The sequence below is a fragment of the Bos javanicus genome, chromosome 11 (genome assembly GCF_032452875.1).
Source record: "Bos javanicus breed banteng chromosome 11, ARS-OSU_banteng_1.0, whole genome shotgun sequence".
In the NCBI taxonomy this organism is placed as follows: domain Eukaryota; kingdom Metazoa; phylum Chordata; class Mammalia; order Artiodactyla; family Bovidae; genus Bos; species Bos javanicus.
Window position 1 is genome coordinate 49,910,455 of NC_083878.1, and position 24,859 is coordinate 49,935,313.

Below are 24,859 nucleotides of genomic sequence, written 5' to 3' on the forward strand. Positions count from 1 at the left end.
GTGCTCGCTTCAGCAGCACATATACTAAAATTGGAACGATACAGAGAAGATTAGCATGGCCCCTGCGCAAGGATGACACGCAAATTCGTGAAGCGTTCCATATTTAAAAAAAAAAAATCAGACTTCAAATATACACTGATCCTCTTCTAAATGATGTATATATAGCGCGATGTCATTTTTGTTTTCCAGTAAAGCAAATACATAAAGACTGGATGGATAATATAAATGATTTATGTTATTTGTTCAATTTATACATCTTTATTGGGATTCTTCTGTGTCTACTGAAGATACAAGGATGAAAAAGAAAATCATGTCCTTATTCTCAAGGCCTTTACATTCTAGTGAAAAAATTGAATTGCCATTGTGGTAAGTGTTCAGAGTGTCTTGAGAGTTTATGATATGGTTAAGAAGGGCCTTTTCCACTGAGTTTTGAAATTTTCTAAGGTGAATGTATACTGGTTTTGGAATCAGAAGGGCCCTTTTGCCTCCTGCCCTTTTGTTTGTTTCTTTCTTTTTTTTTTTTTTCTTTTATGTTTAAGGAAGCTTCTCGCTGAAATAAATGGGAGGGACTTCCCTGATGGTCCAGTGGCTAAGACTGTACTCCCAATGCAGGGAGCCTTGGTTTGATCCCTGGTCAGGGAAGTAGATCCCACAAGCCACAACTAAGAATTTACATGCTGCAACTAAGACCTAGCACAGTCAAATAAAATATTTTAAAAAGAAAGAAATGGGGACTAGAAGTTGGTAAGTGGAGGGGTCCGGAGTGAAAGGGGCAGTTCTTACGGTTTGGGGCATGGGGGAGACTCCAGTATGTGTGTGAGTGTGTGTTCCGGTCTATCCCTAAGTGGGAGTGAGGAGGAGCCCAGGTGAAGAACTAAAATCAGTTTAGGTAGAGCTGTGTCTCTTGGCCTTCATTTTCTGAAAATCAAAGGTAAAGGTAACATCACACCATTTTGTGCCTCTGGGCCGAGTAAGTTTCTACTTCTTCCTCCTCTAAAAATCAGCCAAAGAGGAAGTTCCCTGATGGGCTACTCGTTAGGATTTGGCAATTTCACTGCCCCCGGTTCAATTCCTGGTGGAGGAACCGAGATCTCACAAGCTGCACCCTGCTGTGCAGCTAAAACCGACCTGCCCTTGTGAACCATTTCCTGTCCCCTTCCTTCAGGTGTGCTAGGGCCACTTTGAGTAAAATCACCTTCATGTGTGTGTTGGGGGGTGGGGCGGGTGGTGAGCACTTGTTGAGACCTACTGGATCAGAATTTCTGAGTGGTAGGGACCAAGGATCTGCATTTGAAAGAACACCCACGAGGATCCTGGCCATCATGCACAGTTGGAGACTAGCCCCACAAAGTGCTCCCAATTCATTTTGTAATTCTCCATGATTACAATGAAACTATTCCCTTTTACCAGCTTGCCACCCTTGGGAGGGAGTGAGCACAGCCCTGCACTTGGCCACCACGGAGAGTTTTGGGTGCTAATTTGTGAAATGACTGATACGTCCAAAACGAGCCCAGGTCCACACTTGCTCCTCTCACATCATGGTTTATCCCCACAGACCACTGAATTCTTCGTGAGAACCTTTCCTGCTTCAACTTTGCCAAAAAATCATATGCTAACTAAAAACCTAACAAACTCACCTGGGAAGATCTTGGGAAGAATGGGACTTAGAATGAGTAGCTGTAAGGAAAGTCAGAAAATGTGACCCTTTGAAAGCGAAGTGAGCGCAATACACAGCAAGTGGATGAGTCAGCCCTTGCCGCCGGCAGCGGGGCCTCTCAAGAGTGTCACCTGTCTCCCCCCACACCCATCAAGGAGTTAAAACAAGCTCTGGAAAAGAGCTCTGGAATGTAACAGTTAATAAGGTGAATGCTCAGCAGGCAATGAGTCATAACAAAAGGCTTGTGCGGAATCCAGAAGAGGGGTGACCACAAGGATAGAAATTATAGTGTGTCTCCCACACTGTGCAAGGACAAAGATGCTCTGATTGGTCAGAGCTGTTCATTTAGAGAGAATTGTGCAAAGGACAGCCAGTTCATCTTAGGAGAAATGGGTGTATATCCTGATAACAGCTCATCCACTTTCTTTTATACAAGTCTTTATGGAGCACCTCCCATGGGTCAGGGGCTATACCAGCTGCTGGAGAGGTAACAGTGGGCAACACAAGCATAGTACCTGCCCTTGAAGAGTCTCAGCATCATTTTCACTCACTCAGTTCCCAGCCTGTAATTAGGAACGATTTGTGGACTGGCCTGGTAAGGGGAGAGGACTCTGAGCAAATGATCAGAGCCAATTATTTTGCAATTAGGCCTCCTGTTCTCACATTAATAACATTCTAGTTTTGAGTCACTTATGACTCAGATGAGGGACAGGGAGGCCTGGCATGCTCAAGTCAATGGGGTCACAAAGAGTTGGACACGACTGGGCGACTGAACAACAACAACAATGACTCAGATGAGTGTAAAATAGCCAATTCTTCAGAGTTTGATTTCCTATGGACCTGTGGATATGCTGGACAAATATCCCTGGCCTGGTAAGCCCTGTGATGGCCAGCAGCCTGGCTTTAGTGGCTCTCAGTTCCTGCACAGCCTCAGCCCCACCCCCAGCACCGCTAGGATTGCCTGTGTACTTTCCTGCCCCAGTGGCCCACTGAGAGGTGGTTGGGAGGATTTTTAAATTCCTGGGTGTCTTGAATTCCAAAACGATGAGCCAGCAGAAGCCACTGCTTGCTGCCCACCCCACCCCCCAGCGCCCCCGGGTTGATTCAAAAGGCCAAGGGAGCAGGACCAGCTATTTGTTGTTGTTCAGTTGCTAAGTCATGTCTGATTCTTTGTGACTGCATGGACTGTACCCCGCCAGGCTCCTCTGTCCATGGGGTTCTCCAGGCAAGAATACTGGAATGGGCTGCCATTTTCTCCTCCAGGGGGATCTTCGTGGATCAGGGACTGAACCTGTGTCTCCTGCACTGGCAGGTAGATTCTTTACCACTGAGTCACTCCAGCTGATATTAAGTGAAGAATGAATGTAATAGGAATGACTTTGAACTGGCCACACCTGTGACATTGAGGGCAGCCCCCAGGTTCTTAGTTGCCTTGAGAGAAACCCTGAGGGCCCAAACCAGGATCCTTAGCTGCTGGTAATTCCTAAAAACAGCGTTTCATAGACCTGGCTCTGAGAAACATTCACTCAAGGGCAGATCCAGATTTTGGAGCCTGAGGCCTACCTGTCTGAGGGGTGACTCTTAGAAAAACAAAATTAGACACAGGGTCTTAGGGAGCCAGGGACCCTGAAACATAAGGTTCGATAGTTTCATGGTAAACCACCTACGTGTTCATGCTAGAATATAAAAATATTGGGTGTTTCTGATTCCAAAGAATTGGAGGACTCCTGGGATGCTTAGAGGAAAGAAGAAGCCTGGGATGAAAGTGACTTAAATATTTTACCTCCTTGATCTTATTGATAAATCACACTTCCCTTTCTTCATACTCACATCTAGTTATAGATTCAAATGCTAGGCTCTTCGATACTCAAGGACAGAAATCACCTCCCGTTCATCATTGAATCCCTAGTACTTCACAAATTTTTTGTTGTTGTTTTTCAGTCACTAAGCTGTGTCCAACTCTTTGCCACCCTGTGGACTGCAGCCCACCAGGCTTCTCTGTCCTCCACTATCTCCCAGAGTTTGCTCAAATTCATGTCCATTAAATTGGTGATGCTATTCAACCATCTCATCCTATGTCGTCCCCTTCTCCACCTGCTCTCAATCTTTCCTAGCATCAGTGTCTTTCCATTCAATGCGTTGACTCTTGGCATCAGGTGGCCAAAGTATTGGAATTTCAGCTTCAGCATCAGTCCTTCCAGTGAATATTCGGAACTGATTTGCTTTAGGATTGACTGGTTTGATCTCCTTGCAGCCCAGGGAACTCACAAACAGCATAAAGCAAAATACCTATTGAAGGGATGAATGGATGAGTGAATAACTGAGTGAATGAAGTCTCTCAGGCACAAAGAAATGACAAGTCCTGTTTATCCCCTACCCTTTCTTTCTTGTCTGCCTCTAGGTGGCATGGGATGAGAACCTGGGCTCTAGAGTTGAACCTGACCTTGAATCCTGATTTTGCCATATACCAGCCTTGGGCATCTCTCAGCCTCAGTTTCCTTCTCCATTTTATAATGGAGCCAATAATCCCTCTCTGCAAGGTTGGTAGAATCAGCAATAATGTTTGAAAACTGCCTGCTACATGGTGGGTCTCAATGCTAGCTGTCTTCTTATTACTTTAGGTCAAGCCTAGGCAAACAGTGGCCCATGGGCCAAATATGTCCCCAACTTCTTTATTTTTGGCTTCCATGGTGGCTCAGCTGGCAAAGAATCTGCCTGCAATGTGGGAGACCTGGGTTCAATCCCTGGATTGGGAGGATCCCCTGGAGAAGGGAAAGGCTACCCACTCCAGTATTCTGACCTGGAGAATTCCATGGACTGTATAGTCCACAGGGTCACAAAGAGTCGGACATGACTGAGTGACTTTCACTTCACTTCCTTTTTTGTAAATAAAGATTTATTGAAACATGGCCGTGTGTACGTGTGTGTGTGTGTGTGTGTGTGTGTGTGTGCGCGCGCACGCGCACGCTTAGTCATGTCCAATGCTCTGAGGCCCCATGGACTGTAGCCCACCAGCTCCTCTGTCCATGGGACTTTCCAGGCAAGAATACTGGAGTGGGTTGCCATTTCCTCCTCCAGGGGACCTTTCCAGCCCGGGGATCAAATATGCCTCTCTTCTGTTTCCAGCATTGGCAGCTGGATCCTTTACGACTGGTGCCACCTAGGAAAGCCATGGCCATGTGTATTTGTTACATACTGTCTCTGATGGTTTTTGTGCCACCACGGAAGAGCTGAGTAGTGCTGACAGAGACTGCATGGTAAACAAAGCTTAAAATGTTGTCAATCTCTAATCTAGGCCTTCATCACTTTATTCTCAACTTGTGCTGTGCTAAATCACTTCAGTCGTGTCTGACTCTGCGATCCTATGGAGTACAGCCCTCCAGTCTCTTCTGTCCATGGGATTTCTCAGGCAAGAATACTGGAGGGGTAGCCCTTTCCTGCTCCAGGGGATCTTCCAGACCCACAGATCAAACCCGTGTCTCCTGCGTTGCAGGTGGATTCTTTACTTTCAACTGGCAGTTACCTCCTAACTGGTCTTTGCTCTTCCTCCCACTCTATTCTCTTTCTATTCTGCAGCTGGTTGTTTTCCTAATATACATAATCCTACTAAGGTTTTACTCAATGAAACCTCTGTTGGAGCCTCATTTTCTGCAACTTCTTAGTGTATTTTTAAAGTTTGTTGCCATCTGGCCGCTATGTTTCCCTGCAGCCTCTCTCTCCCTACTCCCTTCTGTGTCCTGTACAACAGCCACATCACACCTCAGTGGCTTGTGTAGCTCTGTGATTCTACACCCCACCCGCCTCCAAAATGTCTCTTTCTCTGTTTTCTGCTGCTCCTTGGCTTCATCTTACCAAGCATCTCTGTGAAACCTGTCCTGATGTCCTTTCTCTGTACTCTTAGATCAATCAGGAAAAGGTCAGTTACACTGCAGTAACAAACCCCCAAATCTCAGTGACTGAAACCTACAAAAACCAAATTGAACAAAGAATAACAAGTATACAAAGGTCCCACTCCTGAAGTGCTTGACAAATATCTATGATTTTTTTTTCCTCCCAAGAATAGAAAAAAAACAACCTAACCTTTTTTTTATCCCCCGTATAATGATCCTATTAACAGATGCTTGTCATTTTGCCTAAAACAAAGACAAAGGTAGAGGTTGTAGTTGATAAAAATTGTAAAAGGGGAATTTCATTTAAGGAAGAAAGAATGGAAAGTCTGGATAGATGAACTGTAACTAAAGAGTTGGGCTTCCCACTAGCTCAGTGGTAAGAATCCACCTGCCAATGCTGGAGACACAAGTTTGAAGGTTTGATTCTGGGTTTGGGAAGATCTTCTGGAGAAGATCTTCTGGAGATCTTCTGGAGAAGAAAATGGCCTTGCCTGAGAAATCCCATGCACAGAGGAGCCTGAGGGGCTACAGTCTATGGGGTCACAAAGAGTCAGCTGTGACTTAGTGACTAAAGAGCAACAACAAACTAAAGAGTCATGATTAGTACCACTTTTGGCTATAGTAAAAGCTCAATAAGCACAGCATGTGGGATCATAGTTCCCCACCCAGGCAGTGAACCTTGGCAGCGCAGAGTCTTCACCACCAGACTGCCAGGAAAGTTCCTCGCATCCAGTTCTTGAGCCAGTCCTTCCCAAGGCCAGGTCATGGGGTTGAAAGAGGAGGGAGGGAGGACCCAGTCTATGTCTGAACCAGCGTGTGGTTGTACTGCCATCAGGATCCTCTTCCCAGGGGGCAGAAAAACAAATCTGAGCTGCTCCAATTCACGGGAGAATTTCTCCAGGACTCTCTGCTCTCTCCATTCAGAATGTCCTTGTCCTTGTCTTGCTCTCTGATACTTGGTTTCTGCCTCGTCCCTTCCTGTTATGCAGCCCACAGGGCACACCTTCATACTGGGGAGCACATTAGGAGCAGATACAGCTCTGTGAGCCCTGGGCTGTCCCTGGAGCTCTCTTGTTGCTGTTCGCCATGCCTTTGCTTAATAATCTGGCCCCAGGAGTCTCTGGCTCAGGGCTACCCACTGTGCCTATGTGTTTCTGAAATCACTTCTTGCCCTGTCCACGCACGATCCCCCATCCTTGGGCTTGGCCTTTTTTAAGGTGTTACTGTTCTGTCTTGCTCTCTTCTGTGTTTTCCCTTTGGACTCTGAACACCACCATTGGCTCCTGCCCTTGTTCTTCCAGGCAGCACCACATCAGAACTCATGAGAAAGCCAGGCTTGGAAATCCATACTGGCCTCATCTCTGATCTACATCCAGATCTGTGCCTCATCCCGCCCCTCCCCGAATACCTCTAGACCCCAGTCTTACTCCGTATGCAGCCCTAAGAACTCTTCATGTAGAACTGGATTAAATTTACCATGCTGGGGGACTTGCCTGGTGGTCAAGTAGCTAAGACTCAGTGCTCCCAACACAGAGGGCCCAGCTTCAATTCCTGCTCAGGGAATTAGATCTCACATGCCACAACTAAGACCCAGTACACATGTGTGTGGTAAGTTACCTCGGCCGTGTCTGACTCTTTGAGACCCTATGGACTGTAGCTCAGCAGTGTCCTATGTCTATGGGATTTCCCAGGCAAGACTACTCAAGCGGGTTGCCATGCCCTCTTCCAGGGGATCTTCCTGACCCCAGAGATTGAACCCACATCTCTTATGTCTACTGCATTTGCAGGCTGGTTCTTTACCACTAGCGCCACCTGGGAAGCCCCAAGATCCAGTATAGTTAAATAAATAAATGTGAATATTGATTTTAAAACATCAGTCAGTTCAGTCGCTCAGTCGTGTCCAACTCTTTGCAACCCCATGAATCGCAGCACACCAGGCCTCCCTGTCCATCACCAACTCCCGGAGTTCGCTCAGACTCACGCCCATCGAGTTGGTGATGCCATCCAGCCAACTCATCCTCTGTCGTCCCCTTCTCCTCCTGCCCCCAATCCCTCCCAGCATCAGAGTCTTGTCCAATGAGTCAACTCTTCTCATGAGGTGGCCAAAGTACTGGAGTTTCAGCTTTAGCATCATTCCTTCCAAAGAAATCCCAGGGCTGATCTCCTCAGAATGGACTGGTTGGATCTCCTTGCAGTCCAAGGGACTCTCAAGAGTCTTCTCCAACACCACAATTCAAAAGCATCAATTCTTCGGTGCTCAGCCTTCTTCACATTCCAACTCTCACATCCATACATGACCACAGGAAAAACCATAGCCTTGACTAGACAGACCTTTGTTGGCAAAGTAATGTCTCTGCTTTTGAATATGCTATCTAGGTTGGTCATAACTTTCCTTCCAAGGAGTAAGCGTCTTTTGATTTCATGGCTGCAGTCACCATCTGCAGTGATTTTGGAGCCCCAAAAAATAAAGTCTGACACTATTTCCACTGTTTCCCCATCTATTTCCCATGAAGTGATGGAACTGGATGCCATGATCTTCGTTTTCTGAATGTTGAGTTTTAAGCCAACTTTTTCACTCTCCACTTTCACTTTCATCAAGAGGCTTTTTAGTTCCTCTTCACTTTCTGCCATAAGGGTGGTGTCATCTGCATATCTGAGGTTATTGATATTTCTCCCAGCAATCTTGATTCCAGCTTGTGTTTCTTCCAGTCCAGCATTTCTCATGATGTACTCTGCATAGAAGTTAAATAAGCAGGGTGACAATATACAGCCTTGACGTATTCCTTTTCCTATTTGGAACCAGTCTGTTGTTCCATGTCCAGTTCTAACTGTTGCTTCCTGACCTGCATACGATTTCTCAAGAGGCAGGTCAGGTGGTCTGGTATTCCCATCTCTTTCAGAATTTTCCACAGTTTATTGTGATCCACACAGTCAAAGGCTTTGGCATAGTCAATAAAGCAGAAATAGATGTTTTTCTGGAACTCTCTTGCTTTTTCCATGATCCAGCGGATGTTGGCAATTTGATCTCTGGTTCCTCAAGGCAAAATGGCAGTCTGAGGAGGCCTTACAAATAGCTGAGAAAAGAAGAGACACAAAAGGCAAAGGAGAAAAGGAAAGATTTACCTGTCTGAATGCAGAGTTCCAAAGAGTAGCAAGGAGAAATAAGAAAGCCTTCCTGAGTGAACAATGCAAAGAAATAGAGGAAACAATAGAATGGGAAAGGCTAGAGCTCTCTTCAAGAAAATTAGAGCTATCAAGGGAAGATTTCATGCAAAAATGGACACAGTAAAGGACAGAAAAGGTATGGACCTAACAGAAGCAGAAGATATTAAGAAGAGGTAGCAAGAATACACAGAACTACACAAAAAGGATCTTAATGCCTCAGAAAACCACGATGGTATGATCACTCACCTAGAGCTGGGTATCTTGGAGTGTGAAGTCAAGTGGGCCTTAGCAAGCATCACTATGAACAAAACTAGTGGAGATGATGGAATTCCAGCTGAGCTGTTTCAAATCCTAAGTGTGAATGCCAGCCTGCAGCACTCCAGGCTTCTCTGTCCTTCTCTGAGCTTTGCTATTTCCTGGAGTTTGCTCAGACTCCTGTTAATTATGATTAACAGTGATGTTACCTAACCGTCTAACCAGGTTGTTGTTATTATCATCGTATAATTAAACTAGGCATGGCTTGACCCCAGAAGAGGAAGACCTACATGGCAGTTAATAATCCTGGAACTTCCTTGGTAGTCCAGTGGTTAAGAATCCACCTTCCAATACAGGGTACACGGGTTCAATTTCTGGTTAGGGAGTTAAGATCCCACATGCCATAACTGGAGAGAAGCCTGCCCACTGCAACAAAGATCCCAAGTGCCCCCCAAAATAAATTAATTAATTAAAAAAATAATAATCTGGGCTCCCCTGCTGGCTCAATGGTAAAGAGTCTGCCTGCCAATGCAGGAGACATGGGTTTGATCCCTGATCTGGGAAGATCCAACATGCCTCGGAGCAACTAAGTCCATGTGCCACAACTATTGAACCTGTGCTCTAGAGCCCAGGAGCTGCAACTCCTGAAGCCCATGTGCCATACAGCCCGGGTTCTGCAACAAGAGAAGCCACTGCAATGAGATGCCTGTGCACTGCAACTGGAGAGTAGCCCCAGCTTACAGAAACTAGAGAAAAATCCAATGCAGCAACGATGACCCAGCACAGCCAGAAATAAATAAATAAATAAAAATTAAAAAAATAGTAATAGTCTTATTGTGGGAACTCCCTAGCAGTCCAGTGGTTAGGACTCGGAGTTTTCATTGTTGGGGCCCGAGGTTCAGTCCCTGGTCAGGGAAATAAGATCTTCAAGCGTTGCATCTCAGCCAAAAAAGCCTACTGTCCAGGTAGTTGGACATCCCCTTACCCCTGTCATGTTGCCTCAAACTCTGTTCCATGCATTTGGATTGTAGACTCACCTTGACCTTTCACAAACCAAGTGCTCTCTCTTGGTCTGTTTCTTCCGCTTTGCTCTCAGCTTGTAATGAATGACCCTTTTATCCAATCCTGTACCCCTATGAAGTCATCTCTCCTCTTCCTCACTACAGACGATCCTCCGTCTGGACAAAGACTGAAGGTTCTTAATTGTCCTTCCCCTAATGACCCTGGACAGTGTGAGGAGCTGGTGACTTGGAGAGCACCTAACATCCCCTGGCTTCTTTCACTGTAAATAGACTGTGGGCAAGAGGTGTCTCTTAGGCAGGAATCTGGACTCCAGTGAACACAGGCCTTGAAATAGGAAGACAGGAGGAATGGGTTTCGGGTTGTCAGGAGTTGCTGAGGCATTGCTGACAGATTCCAGGAACGGAGAAAGACCACTATTGAGGCCACATGGCCACTGGGGAAAGTCAGCCTGGATGTGAGCTGGGAATAATTGAGAAGGAAGAGGAACTTCCCCTGTGGTCCAGTGGTTAAGACTCAGTGCTTCTAATGTAAGGGTGCAGGTTCAAAAAGAGAGAGAGAGAAGGAGGAGAACCTTCACCAAAGGGAAGAGCAAACCTGAAAGAGAATACATGGAGCTTCCTCAGGACCTGGTTCTGTGCCTGGACCACAAGTGCGATGCAGAATGGATGGATGAATGGGCTCAAGGGAGAGAAGGAAAGATAAAACACAGAAGAACATATCCAACAAATCAAATAAGTAAATGAGTCATAGCAAGATCTGGCTTCCAGTAACCTGGGACCTTCCTTCCCTGCCTCCCTCCTCCTCTCCATCTCCCTCTCCCACCTCAATCTCTCTCTTTCTTTTTTTTACGTATTTTTTTTTCTCTTTCTTTTTTTTTTAAATTGACCTTGTTCATATGTTAGAATCATGTTTATTTATTTTTTTAAATTTATTTTGGCTATGCCACATGGCATGTGGGGTCTTAGTTCCTTGATCAAGGAACAGACCCAGGCCCCCTGGTTTGGAAGCACAGAGTCTTATCCACTGGGCTGCCAGGGAAGTCCCTCTGTCTCTTTCTTTAATGAGATTATTTCCCATCCTGGAGTGGCTCTAACTTTGTCCCCACCAGAGTGGCAGCCTGGCTGAGTAGGGCGCTGTGTACAGGAAGAAAGCCAGAGGGCTGGGTCTGATGTGTGTGACGTGGGGCCCACAGCGGGGAGAACCAGAGGCTGAATCAGGCCCCTTTAGTAGTAGGGCTGAGCAGAGAGCTTGGTTTCATAAAGGAACTAGCAGGATTAGCTGGACTGAAGGTTCAGGTGGAATGTACCAAAATTCTCTCTTGCACAGGGAGACCTTTGGCATGAACAGTTATGGCAAATCCACAGTGAAGTCTATTGATATAACAATGTGCAGCTGTTAAAATATTTCCTTCACATACCAAGAAGTTTACCATTTTAAAGGGTGAACCTACTAGTTTTTACTTATTCACAGAATTGTGCAACCATCTCCACTACCCAATTCTAGAATAGTTCATCACCCTGAGTCTATTAGCAGTCACTCTAAATTCCCCCTCCCCTCAGCCCCTGGCTATCGGTAATTTAGTTCCAGTCCCTGGATTTGCCTATTCTGGATATTTCGTAGAAATTGAATCATACAATATGTGTGGGGCCTTTTGTGTCTGTTCTTTCACTTAGCACAGTGTTTTCATGTCTTATCCATGTTGTAGCATTTATCAGGACTTTTGTTTCTCTTTATGGCTGAATAATATTCTGTTATGTGGATATATCGGAGAAGGCAATGGCACCCCACTCCAGTAATCTTGCCTAGAAAATCCCATGGATGGAGGAGCCTGGAAGGCTGCAGTCCATGGGGTCGCTGAGGGTCGGACACAACTGAGAGACTTCACTTTCACTTTTTACTTTCATGCATTGGAGAAGGAAATGGCAACCCACTCCAGTGTTCTTGCCTGGAGAATCCCAGGGATGGGGGAGCCTTGTGGGCTGCTGTCTATGGGGTCACACAGAGTCGGACACGACTGAAGTGACTTAGCAGCATGTGGATATATCACATTTTCTTTACCCATTTATACATTGTTAGATGTTTGTGTTGCTTCCACCTTTTGGCTACTTGAATAATGCTACTATGAACTTTTGTGTACAAGTTGTTGTGTGGACACATTTTTATGTCTTGAGTGTATACCCAGGAGTAGGCTTTCTAGGTCATTTATGGTAGGTAGTTCTAGGTTTATCTTTTTGGGGAACTATCAAACTGTTTTCCACAGTGGCTGCACAATTTAATGTTCCTGTCATCAGTATATGAGGGTTCCAGTGTCCACACATTCTTACCAACACTTGTCATTGTGCATCCTTTTACTAGAGCTATCCTAGTGAGTGTAAAGCTATACCTCACTGTGTCTTTGATTTGTACTTCTTTAATTGCCAGTGCTTTTGAGCATCTTTTCATACATTTATTGGCTGTTAGTATATCATCTGTGGGGAGATACCTATAACAATGTATAACTTTAACTCTGCTGCTGCTAAGTCGCTTCAGTCGTGTCCGACTCTGTGCGACCCCATAGACGGCAGCCCACCAGGCTGCCCCATCCCTGGGATTCTCCAGGCAAGAACACTGGAGTGGGTTGCCATTTCCTTCTCCAATGCATGAAAGTGAAAAGTGAAAATGAAGTCACTCAGTCGTGTCCGACTCTTTGCGACCCCATGGACTGCAGCCTTCCAGGCTCCTCCGTCCATGGGATTTTCCAGCACACATATATTTATATTCCCCAGTACAGTCTGAAACTGTGCACAACTTCTGATAATTGCTTCATTGGCAGTCCGAGGGGAAGGGATTATCCCTGAGGCTTCTTGGAAGAAAGAGGAGTTTTGTGTGGGTCAATATTTTTCCTCAAGGTTGCTTTTCTTGGCTGTCAGGTGGCATATTACTGGGGGGATTAAATTTGGAGTTAATACGGATAGTGTGATATTCAGCAGCTCACACTGATCAGTGATACCAGTTATTGATGAATAAGGCCTGCCACAAAATTAAAAGATGCTTGCTCCTTGGAAGAAAAGCCATGAAAAACCTAGACAGCATATTAAAAAGCAGAGACGTCACTTTCCTGACAAAGTTCTGTATAGTCAAAGCTATGATTTTTCCAGTAGTCATGTGCAGATGTGAGAGCTGAATCATAAAGAAGACTGAGTGCCAAAGGACTGATGCTTTTGAATTGTGGTGCTGGAGAAGACTCTCAAGAGTCTCTTGGACTGCAAGATCAAACCAACAATCCTAAAGGAAATCAATTCCGAATATTCATTAGAAGGAATTTTCCTGAAGCTGAAGCTCCAATACTTTGGCCAGTTGATGTGAAGAGCCAACTAATTGGAAAAGACCCTGATGCAGGGAAAGATTGAGGGCAGGAGGAGAAGGAGGTGACAGAGGATGAGCTGGTTGGATAGCATCACTGACTCAATGGACATGAGTTTGAGCAAACTCCTTGAGGTAGTGAAGCACAGGGAAGCCTGGCTTGCTTCAGTCCATGGGGTCACAAAGAGTTGGACGCAACTTAGTGACTAGACAACTAACAACAGCAAGGTCTGTGTCTGTTCTGGTTGGTTGATGTCCATGCCATAATGGTTATTTAATATTTGGAACACCATGCCTGTATATAGAGTATTCAGCTTGCATGTCTAGTGTAAGGTTGGTAATTGTTAACTTTCTTTTTCTTTCCTTCTTTTTTTGGGCTCTATTATGTTCCATCATCTCCAAGAGTAGGCCAGAGTTCCATCATCTCCAAGAGTTGCTAGTATCTCTTTTTCATTGTCTTATATCCCTGAGTTTTCACCTAATCCTGGCCCCTGGAGGGTGCTTTGATGCTTTTTGGTGAGTGTTCTGGTTCTTTTTCATGAAAACAAGATCTCAAGGACTTTGGCAATTATTCCTGTCTGTCAACTCAGAGACCCTTTATTATTATTATTTATCATTATTATTATTAGCCATGCTGCGTGGCTTGCAGGATCTTAGTTCCCTGACCAGGAATAGAACGAGTGCTCTCTGCAGTGGCATGGAGCCCTAACCCCTGGGCCACCAAGGAATTCCTTGGCACACTTTTTCTGCAAAGGACCAGATAGCAATGTTTTAGGCTTTGTGGGCCATAGAGTCTCTGATGCAACTGTTCATCTCAGCAACTGTAGTGCAAAGCCTGCCACAAACAATATGTAAATGAATGGGCTTGCCTGTATGCCAGTAAAGCTTTATTTAGGTGCTGGGCTGTCTTTGCCTGGAGTCCATGGTTTGCTGACAGTCTGATATGATATGTGGCTATGTGCTATTAAAAAAAATCAAATAGATTTTTTAGGTGTTTTACCAAAGATTTACATCAAGTTACTTAAATATATACATGTATATTTTTGTGGGGAGAAGGGATAAAATTGCACACACCTTTGTGTGGGTCAGAAAGTCTCCAAGACACATACCCAACTGTTAAAATTTGTCACACCTGGTGATTAGGACTGGGGAAGTGGGAGGTTAAAACAGACGAGCTCTTTTCCTGACTTTATGTATTTATTTATTTATTTTTGGCTGCACCTCCTGGCATACAGGATCTTAGTTCCCTGACCAAGGGTCGAACCCATGCCCCCTGCAGTGGAAGCTCAGCTCTTAACCCCTGGACTATCAGGAAAGGCCCTCTTGACTTTGTTGAAACTTGTGGACTGAGAGAGCTTTGCTTTTGTAATTAAGTAAAATTCAATGGGGATTTTTTTTTAAACAAAATAATTTTACTAGTCTTAGTCATAATGCAAATACATTTGTATGCTACATAAAATAGAACACATTTCATAACTGTATTAACCACACAATCTCCATTACGAAGTATGTCTAAGGCATGGCATCTCATGGTTATACATGAGAGTCTACAGGGATCCATGGAGAAAGAGGAGGCAGGCTGGTTGAGAAGACAGATCAGAACCTTTGTAGGAAGGCACCAGTCTGTGTCTGGAGCCAGGTGGTGAGGCAGGGCTGAAGACCAAGGTGTCAGCCTCAGCTCAGGCCTCCTTTAGTCAGCACGACACCCCCCGCCTCCCCCTGACATCGAACCTCTTCTAGGTCTAAATAGTCTCAGGGATGTTCCAGCAGCTTCTGCTTTCTGGGTCATCAGCTGCACATTCACTGGTCAGAAGCCCTCGTTTGTTTCCTCATTCGCTGAAGAACTGCTGTGGGCCAGCCAGTGGGTGCAGAAGGTCTTATACCCCCGCAGTTGGAGCAGGAAGGAGAACTCGTGAATGAGTGAGGTTCGCAGTCCTGGAATACGTGCACTCCAGAGGTGAGCTCGAGTGGGAGGGGATCTGTGTGTAAGACGTCACGTCTGAGTCACAGCTGAGTCACTCTGAAGGGTGGATAGGGGTTCGCCACATCAACCAAGTCAGGGCAGGAAATTCCAGGCAGACAGAAGAGCAGAGGTGAAGGTCCAGAGACAGGAAATACTGTCAAGGGCACCCTGAGAACTTTATGAACAGAGGTGAGGCTGCGAGGAGGCCATAGATCAGGAAGGGGAACTAGCAGAGTGTTGCGAGCAGAGGAGACAGGAAGTCAAATTGAGCTTCAGAGAGATTTTCTGGTGGAAGACAATGGGTGCGGAGATCCATTAATGATCTCTTGTCCATGCTGCCTTTACCTCTGGTTCATTATCAAAGCTGCCTACTCTACTCACTATCTCCCCTTCCCTTCTCTTGGCATAGCCAATTCTCCTTTAAAATTTTAAAATGCAGGCATCATCCTACTAAGAAAAGTTCACTGAAGGATTTCCCTGGTGGTCTAGTGGCTAAGACTCTGCACTCCCAGTGGAGGGGGCCTGGGTTTGATCCCTGGTCAGGGAACTAAATCCTTCATTCTGCAACCACAAAGATCCTTCATACCACAACTAGGACCCAGCACAGCCAAAAATAAATAAATAAGTAATTTAAAAAGAAAAGAAACGTTCACTGATATTCCCATCACTCCCAGCTGGCCTCCTGCTCTGGGCTACATGAGGCCATAAGCATTTCTTTGTTTCTGCATGAAACTCATTGCTTTATGGTTGTATTTTTGTTCTTAAATCTTCCTAAGACAATGGCACCCCACTCCAGTACTGTTGCCTGGAAAATCCCATGAACGGAGGAGCTTAGTAGGCTGCAGTCCATGGGGTCGCTAAGAGTCAGACACGACTGAGCGACTTCACTTTCACTTTCACTTTCATGCATTGGAGAAGGAAATGGCAACCCACTCCAGTGTTCTTGCCTGGAGAATCCCAGGGACGGGGCAGCCTGGTGGGCTGCCGTCTATGGGGTCGCACAGAGTCGGACACGACTGAAGTGACTTAGCAGCAGCAGCAAGGCAGGGCCAGTCTCATTAGTCTTTGGTTTCCAATCCCTGGCATAAAACCTGGCACAGAAAAGGTAATTAGTAAATATTGAACTGGATAAGTAAATTGATGAATAAAAGGTAAAGACAGGAGATGACAGCTATTTGGGAGGTTGAATCAGGATAACTTGACAAGTTCTTATGCAGGGTTTGCGGTAAGGGTGGGCAGTGTGGTGTGGCATCATGCCAGGTTTTCTGGTTTGGGAGTTGGGGAGGCCTGAGCTGTTTTTCCTTAGGATTCTCTGACATCAGTGTGTGGGTGTTTTCCTCACAATAGCCAATTCTCCAGCTCTCCAGACACCAGCTGGGTGTCCAACGATTCAATTCAATTCTGATACTACTTACCTGGATTTAGTCAGATCCCACAAGTTAAGGCTTCAGTCCTGCAAGCATGCCTCTACTTCAGATGCCAGTAGCAAGGCCCAGGTTCCCAAGTGTACATCTGACCAACCAGCTGTACATCGGGGCTTTCTACACCACCCACCCCATTCAGGTTCAGCAATTTGTTAGAGTGGCTCATAGAGCTCAGAGAAACACTTTACTTGTCTTCACCAGTTTATTATAAAGGATGTGACTCAGCAACAGCCAAATAGAGCGGTTTTGATATTTAAATGTTAATCTCTCTAGGGAAATACAGATACGAAGACAAAACCCTTGAACATGGGGAAGTTGTAGAGTCAAGAAATCTCTTAAGGTTAATACAGCTTTAGTCCTTATTCTACAGCTTCCAATTCTTCCTAGATGGAAGCTAGGAGCCCAGTTTATTTATTTCTTCACTCATCTAATAAACATTTATTGATCACCTGCTCAGGACCAAACCCTGGAGCCACAAAGGTGGATAAGGCCCAATTTTAGCTCTTGTGGGGTTCACAGGCCAGAGTTGGGGAGACTGACCCAATCTGGCATTTGATGTCTGCGAATTTCCAGGCATAAAGGAAGAGTTTAGGAAGGAAGGAATCCCTGTTCCCCTGGGGCTGAGCTGCCTGGGCAGGTTCTCAGCACAGTGGGGTTGAAATTATCTCAATTCCTGCCTGGAACATGTGCTCTAAATTGCAAGTGGGGGTTAAAGTTGGCATGGATTTTGTGTAGGTAAATTTGACAGTAAGGAGCAAAAATTTTCCCAGAGTTTTCCTTCCGGGAATGTACCTTTCTTTGTATGCATAAGAAATTACCTATGCACAGGTTTTTTTCACTGTAACACTGTCAGTAATAACAAAGACTGAAAATAATCTTTATGTTCAACATGAATAAAAGAGATGGTGCAACCACACAAAGGAATCCTATGCAACTATAAAATCGAAGAGGAACTGTATTTGTGCTGATCGGGAACATTCTTCATGACACACTGAGAAGTGAAAAAGCAAGTGTCTGAACTGTGTTATAATAAGCTACCCTTTAAGAAAAAATATATATATTTAAGTATATTAAGATAAATCATATATATATATGTGTGTGTGTGTCTTGTATATGTATAAACTAGTTCTGGGAGGAAACAAAAGAAACAGTTCTTTTGGGAAGAGGAACTGGGACAGTGAGAGGGAAGTTTCAGTGTGTACTTTTTTTTTAAGATTTATTTATGAGTTTTTGGCTGTGCTGGGTCTTCGTTGCTGCACGTCGGCTTTCCATAGTTGCAGCAAGTGGGGGCTACATTTTGTTGCAACGCACTGGCTTCTCACTGAGGTGCTTCTCTTGTTGCAAGGCACAGGCTCTAGAGCACAGGCTTAGTAGTTGTGGCTCGTGGGCTTGGTTGTTCCGGAGCATGTGGGATCTTCCGGGACCGACAGGAGAATCAAACCAGTGTCCCTTGCATTACAAGGCGGATTCTTAACCACTGGACCACCAAGGAAGCCCGCAGTGTGTACTTTCATCACTTAAAGTTTCAATATATTATTTATTTTCCTTTTTTTTAAAAGACACGCCTCTCCTTCTTTTCCTAAGGTGAGGACGGGGAGGGGGGTGGCAATTTGTGTCTCTGGGAGGGTGAGCTATTGCTCTGGGTAAGTCTGTTGCAGAAAGGCCACTTGGGGCATCTTTCTTCATGAGGACTTAGCCTGAACTTTCAGTGTTACCCGTAGCTGCTCAGTCTAATGTCAGCTTTCATTTCCTGTTCCACACCCTATAAAAGGCTCTGTGCTTTCACAAGCCTCAGGGTTTGGTCTGTATCACGTCCTGAGTCTCCGATCTCAGGGGCCCCTGGCTGGTTCCAGCTGCTGGCAGCTGTGTGGACAATCAAGCATCTTAGGCTTATTGCTCCCCAGCTGTTTGAACTCAGCTCCCTGTGTGGCTGTTCCCGCTGTCAAATCTTCCTGCTCTGATGAGGAAAGTCCCCTTTTAAGCCACGTGCTTAAAACTGAAACCAAAGTGTAATGGCCACAGGTCACCACCAGGGCAGGGTCTCAGTGTGTCAGTCGCTTTGTGGTGTCTTGACTGTTTGTGATCGATTCCACAGACTATATAGCCCACCAGGCTCCTCTGTCCATGGAATTCTCCAGGCAAGAATACTGGAATGGGTTGCCATTCCCTTTTCCAGGGGATCTTCCTGACCCAGGGATCGAACCCAGGTCTCCTGCATTGCAGGAAGTTTCTTTACCAGCTGAACCACCAGGGAAGCCCTGGGTGGAAGTCTCAAGTACCCTCTAAACCTCACTGATGTCCTGTTATGGTAGCACACTCAAGCCCAAGGTGGCTTGAGGAAACCTGTTCCCGGTAGTTTTGAAATCTAGACTTGTTTTCCCTCCAGGGAGGAGTTTTGTCCCTTGCCTCTCTCCCCACTAAGCCTTTTCTTTACTGATTCACATTTTAAATTTAGCCAAGAATCGGAGAGCATTTTTTAAATTTGACTTTAAAAATATCAGATGGTAAAGAATCTGCTTGAAGTGCAGGAGACCTGGGTTTGATCCCTGGATCAGGAAGATCCTCTGGAGAAGGGAATGGCAACCCAGTTCAGTATTCTGGCCTGGGGAATCCCATGGAACCTGGCTACAGTCCGTGGGGTTGCAAAGAGTCAGACATGACTGAGTGATTAACACTGTGTGGCAGATATTTGCCTAGAAAATATGTAGAGTTTTAAATATGAATATTAAGGATATTTTAGGGTTTCATGGTCTAAATGCCTTGCAGCATGTGGGATCCTCACGGACCAGGGATCGAACCCATATCCCCTGCATTAGCAGATGGATTCTTAACCATTGGACCACCACGGAAGCCCCAACAATGGAAATTTATGTCTCACCATTCTGGGAGGCTGGAAAGTACAAGTTCATTGAGCCGGCAGATTCAGGGTTTATTGACGGCTTGCTTCCTGGTTCATAGATACCTGTCTTCTTGCTGTGTACTTATATGGCTGGGGAGCTCTGTGGGGTGTCTTTTATATGGCACTAAATCCGATTCATGAGGGCTCCATCCTCACGATCCAATCACCTCCCAAAGGCCCCTACCTGCTAATATCATCACCTTGGGGTTTCAGATTTCAACATATGAATTGGGAGGGACACAAACATTCAGACCACAGAAACCTTATACCGGGCAAGTTCCCAGTGCCCTATGAAACCAAAAACTATTTTATGAATATGGCGTCTCAAACAGAGATCAGCCCTAGATTTGAATGTTTTAATTTTTGTTTTGGTTGATTTTATTATTTAATCTGTGTCTCTACCTTTCAGCATTTCAAAATTATTTAAAATTGTTTATGCCTTTTAAGATTGCTTCTCCCACCCCCATCGCATTTACTGTTTTTAGTAACACTTATATTGAGACAAAATTCACACACCCTCCAAATTTGCCTGTTTAGATCGTACAACTCACGGCTTTTAATAGATTCACAGAGTTGGGCAACCACCACAATCAGAAAGTTTTCATCATTTCCAAAAGAAACATAGCCAGCAGAACTCCACTGAAGAATACTGGAGTGGGTAGTCATTTACTTTTACTCCCCAGGAAAAAGGTTCCCCAGCCCCAGGCACCACTTTCATTTCCTACAGATAGATCTGTGTATTCTGTCATTCCATGTAAATGGAATTATGCCATACATGGCTTTTGTCTTAAGCTTAATATCTTCAAGTTTCATCAGTGTTGTGACATGAGTCAGTACACTGTTCCTTTTTATTGCTGAATAACAGTTTGTTGTATGGACATACTATATATGTATTTTTGGCTGCACCTAGACTGCAGCCATGAAATTAAAGGATGCTTACTCCTTGGAAGAAAAGTTATGACCAACCTAGATAGCATATTCAAAAGCAGAGACATTACTTTGCCAACAAAGGTTCGTCTAGTCAAGGCTATGGTATTACCAGTGGTCATATATGGATGTGAGAGTTGGACTGTGAAGAAGGCTGAGCACTGAAGAATTGATGCTTTTGAACTGTGGTGTTGGAGAAGACTCTTGAGAGTCCCTTGGACTGCAAGGAGATCCAACCAGTCCATTCTGAAGGAGATCAGCCCTGGGATTTCTTTGGAAGGAATGATGCTGAAGCTGAAACTCCAGTACTTTGGCCACCTCATGCGAAGAGTTGACTCATGGAAAAGACTCTGATGCTGGGAGGGATTGGGGGCAGGAGGAGAAGGGGACGACAGAGGATGAGATGGCTGGATGGCATCACTGACTTGATGGATGTGAGTCTGAGTGAGCTCCAGGAGTTGGTGTTGGACAGGGAGACCTAGCATGCTGCGATTCATGGGGTCGCAAAGAGTCGGACAAGACTGAGCAACTGAACTGAACTGAACTGAGTGGCATGTGGCGGAGAAGGCAATGGCACCCCACTCCAGTACTCTTGCCTGGAAAATCCCATGGGTGGAGGAGCCTGGTAGGCTGCAATCCATGGGGTCATGAAGAGTCAGACACGACTAAGCAACTTTATTTTCACTTTTCACTTTCATGCATTGGAGAAGGAAATGGCAACCCACTCCAGTGTTCTTGCCTGGAGAATACCAGGGATGGGGGAGCCTGGTGGGCTGCTGTCTCTGGGGTAGCACAGAGTTGGACACGACTGAAGTGACTTAGCAGCAGCAGCAGTGGCATGTGGAGTCTTAGTTCCTTGACCAGGATCAAGGAGTCTTAACCACTCGGCAGCCATGGAAGCTCCCTGGATAGACTATGTTTTGTTTATCTCTTTATCAGTCGATGGACATTTGGATTGTTCCTACTTTTTGACTATTGTGAATAGTGCTGCTGTGAACATTCGTGTCTGGTTTTTTCTTCATTGTGGTAAATTATACATTATGAATATTTACCATTTTAAACATTTTAAAATTACTGTAGAATTTTAAGTGTATAAAATAATTTGCTTATATTTATAGAACTGTATTTCTTTTATATCCACTTCTTTTAAAAGCTTTTGGTAATTATTTTTAAAATTATGATAAAATAGACATAAACACAAAATTTGCCAGGTTGGTCATTTCTAAATGCACAGTTCAGAAGCATGAAGTCTGAAGTACTTTCACATTGTTGTACAACCAGCACCACTACCTATGTCCAGACTTTTCTTTATCTTCCCCAGTTGAAACTGTATCCGTTAAACAATAATGCCTCATTCTACCCTCCTGGTAGCCCTTGACAATCACCATTCTACTTTCTGTCTCAGTGACTTTGCCTGTTCTTAGTACCTCATTTAAGCAGAATCATACAATACTTATCCTTTTATGACTGACGTTTCATTTATCATGTCATCAAATTTCACTCATGTAGCATGTATCAAAATTTCTTTCTTTTTTAAGGCAGAATAATACTCCGCCATAGATATATGCCTCATTTTGCTTATCCATTCATTATGTGCAAGTGTGTATGTGGACACATATTTCTATTTGTATAGGGAATATACCTGGGGGTGGAATTGCTGGGTATTGTGGTCATTCTATAATCATCTGAGGAACTGCTAGACTGTTTTCTAAAGTGACTGCACATTTTGCATTCTCTTTAGTTGTGTATAAGGGTTCCAATTTCTCCACATCCTTGTCAACACTTGTTATTATCTGTTTTTTGAGTAGAGCCAGCCCGGTGGCTGTTCTATTGACTTCTATAAACATTTGGGTTAGATAGAAAGGCAAAAATGGGAAAAAAAATACCCATAATCCTACCATCCTACCAGAGGTACCCACTTTTAGCTTTTTCATCTTAATTTTTTCATTTGTATGTGTGTGTGTGTATAAAATTTATGGAGGGCTTCCTGGTGGCTCAATTGGTGAAGAATCCACCTGCAATGCAGGAGTCCCAGGTTTGATCCTTGGGTTGGGAAGATCCCCTGGAGAAGGAAATGACTACCCACTCCAGTATTCTCCAGTATTCTCGCCTGGAGAATTCCTTGGACAGGAGTTTGGATGGAGGGCTACAGTTCATGGGGTCACAAAGAGTCAGACACAACTTAGCAACTAAACCACCACCACCACCATATATAATATATGCTAAGTGTCATTTTAGTTGTATTCCTTCCTATTTTCGGAGCATCTCCCAATGTGTGCACTTTAATAGGGAGCAAAGTAGAACCTGAAAGGTGGCCAGATGCTTTGTCCCTGGCAGCCAGGTTGCTGCCATGTGACAGGCTCAGCCACTCCAGAGCTCCCCTCAGGTAGAAAAATCTAAAAAGACTGACTCAAAGATGGCTGACAAGTAGAGACTTTCTCAGTGGCCATAGCAATGAGTACAAACTGCAGTTTCAAGTAAGTTGACCCAGATCTCAGACCTAGTAACTAGCAGGTCTATCTGACTCTAGACCTTGAACTTGTAACCACCACCCAATTTAAGGCTTTTATTGAGATTTTTGAGTTTTCCAAATTTGCTGATATATTTGGAAAACCACAGTGGCCACAGGACTGTAAAAGGTCAGTTTTCACTCCAATTTCAAAGAAAGGCAATGCCAAAGAATATTCAAACTCTGTACAATTGCACTCATTTCACATGCTAGTAAGGTTAAGCTCAAAGTCGTTAAAGCCAACAGTACATGAATTGAGAACTTTGAGATGTACAAGCTGGATTTAGAAAAGGCAAAGGAACCAGAGATCAAATTGTCAACATCTGTTGGATCATTGAGAAAATAAGGGGATTCCAGAAAAACATCTAGATCTGCTTCATTGATTACGCTAAAACCTTTGACTATGTGGATCACAGCAAACTGTGGAAAATTCTTTAAGAGACAGGAATACCAGACCACCTAAGCTGTCTCCAGAGAAACCTGTATGTGGGTCAAGAAGCAACAGTCAGAACCTTATGTGGAACAACTGACTGGTTCAAAATTGGAAAAGGAGTATATTAAGGCTATATATTGTCACCCTGCTTATTTAACCTCTATGCAGAGTACATCGTGCTAAATGCTGGGCTGGATGAATACCAAGCTGGAATCAAGATTGCCAGGAGAAATAACAACAGCCTCAGATATGCAGATGATACCACTCTGAAAGCAGAAAGTGAAGAGGAATTAAAAAGCCTCTTTTTTCTTTTTTCAACTTGGAGGAAATAAAGGGCCTCTTGGTGAGGGTGAAAAGGAGAGTGAAAAAGCTGGCTTAAAAGTCAACATTCAAAAAACTAATATCATGGCATCTGGTCCCAACACTTTATAGCAAATAGAAGGGAAAAAAGTGAAAGCAATAACAGATTTTCTTTTCTTGGGCTCCAAAAATCACTGCAGCAAGTGATTGCATCCATGAAATTAAAAGACACTTGCTCCTTGGAAGAAGAGCTGTGACAACCCTAGACAGCATATTAAAAAGCAGACACATCACTTTGCAGATGAAAGTCCATATGGTCAAAGCTATGGTTTTCCCAGTAGTCATTTCTGCATGTGAGAGTTGGACCATAAAGAAGGCTGAGTGCTGAAGAATTGGTGCTTTCTAATTTTGATGCTGGAGAAGAATCTTGAGAATCCTTTGAGCTGCAAGGAGATCAAACCAGGCAATCCTAAGGGAAATAAACCCTGAATATACACTGGAAGGACTGATGCTGAAGCTCAAGCTCCTATACTTTGGCCACCTGATGTGAAGAGCTGACTCACCGGAAAAGACCCTGATGCTGGGGAATATTGAAGGTAAAAGGAGAAGAGGGTGGGGAAGGATGAGATGATTAGATAGCATCACTGACTCAAGGACACGAATTTGAGCAAACTCTGGGAGATAGTGAAGAACAGGGAAGACTTGCCTGCTGCAATCCTTGAGGTCGCAAAGAGTCAGACATGACTTAGCAACTGAACAACAAAGCAAGCACTGAGTTTCTTAGGCCCTGAATTATTGAGCCCCATTCTTGGCTTTACTTTGTATTCATCTTCATTTTTTTTTTTTTTTTTGCCACAGTTTTAAATTTCTCTTTGGTTATAAGACTGGAAACTGCCTCAAACCCTTTCTGGAAGAAGATGGCAATTAGATGAGTAGATGTATATCATAGAATTTAGTTCAGTCGCTCAGTTGTGTCCAACTCTTTTTGACGCCATGGACTGCAGCACACCAGGCTTCCCTGTCCGTCACCAACTCCCAGAGCTTGCTCAAACTCATGTCCATCAAGTTGGTG

At 44.5% G+C, this 24,859-nt stretch overlaps 1 non-coding gene across 1 annotated transcript; it reads left to right on the forward strand.

Annotated features, from left to right (window-relative positions):
- LOC133257919 (U6 spliceosomal RNA) lies at positions 1 to 107 on the forward strand. The gene has a single exon (XR_009739767.1). It is a non-coding gene; the product is annotated as a U6 spliceosomal RNA (small nuclear RNA).
- The last annotated feature ends 24,752 nt before the right edge of the window (positions 108 to 24,859 follow it).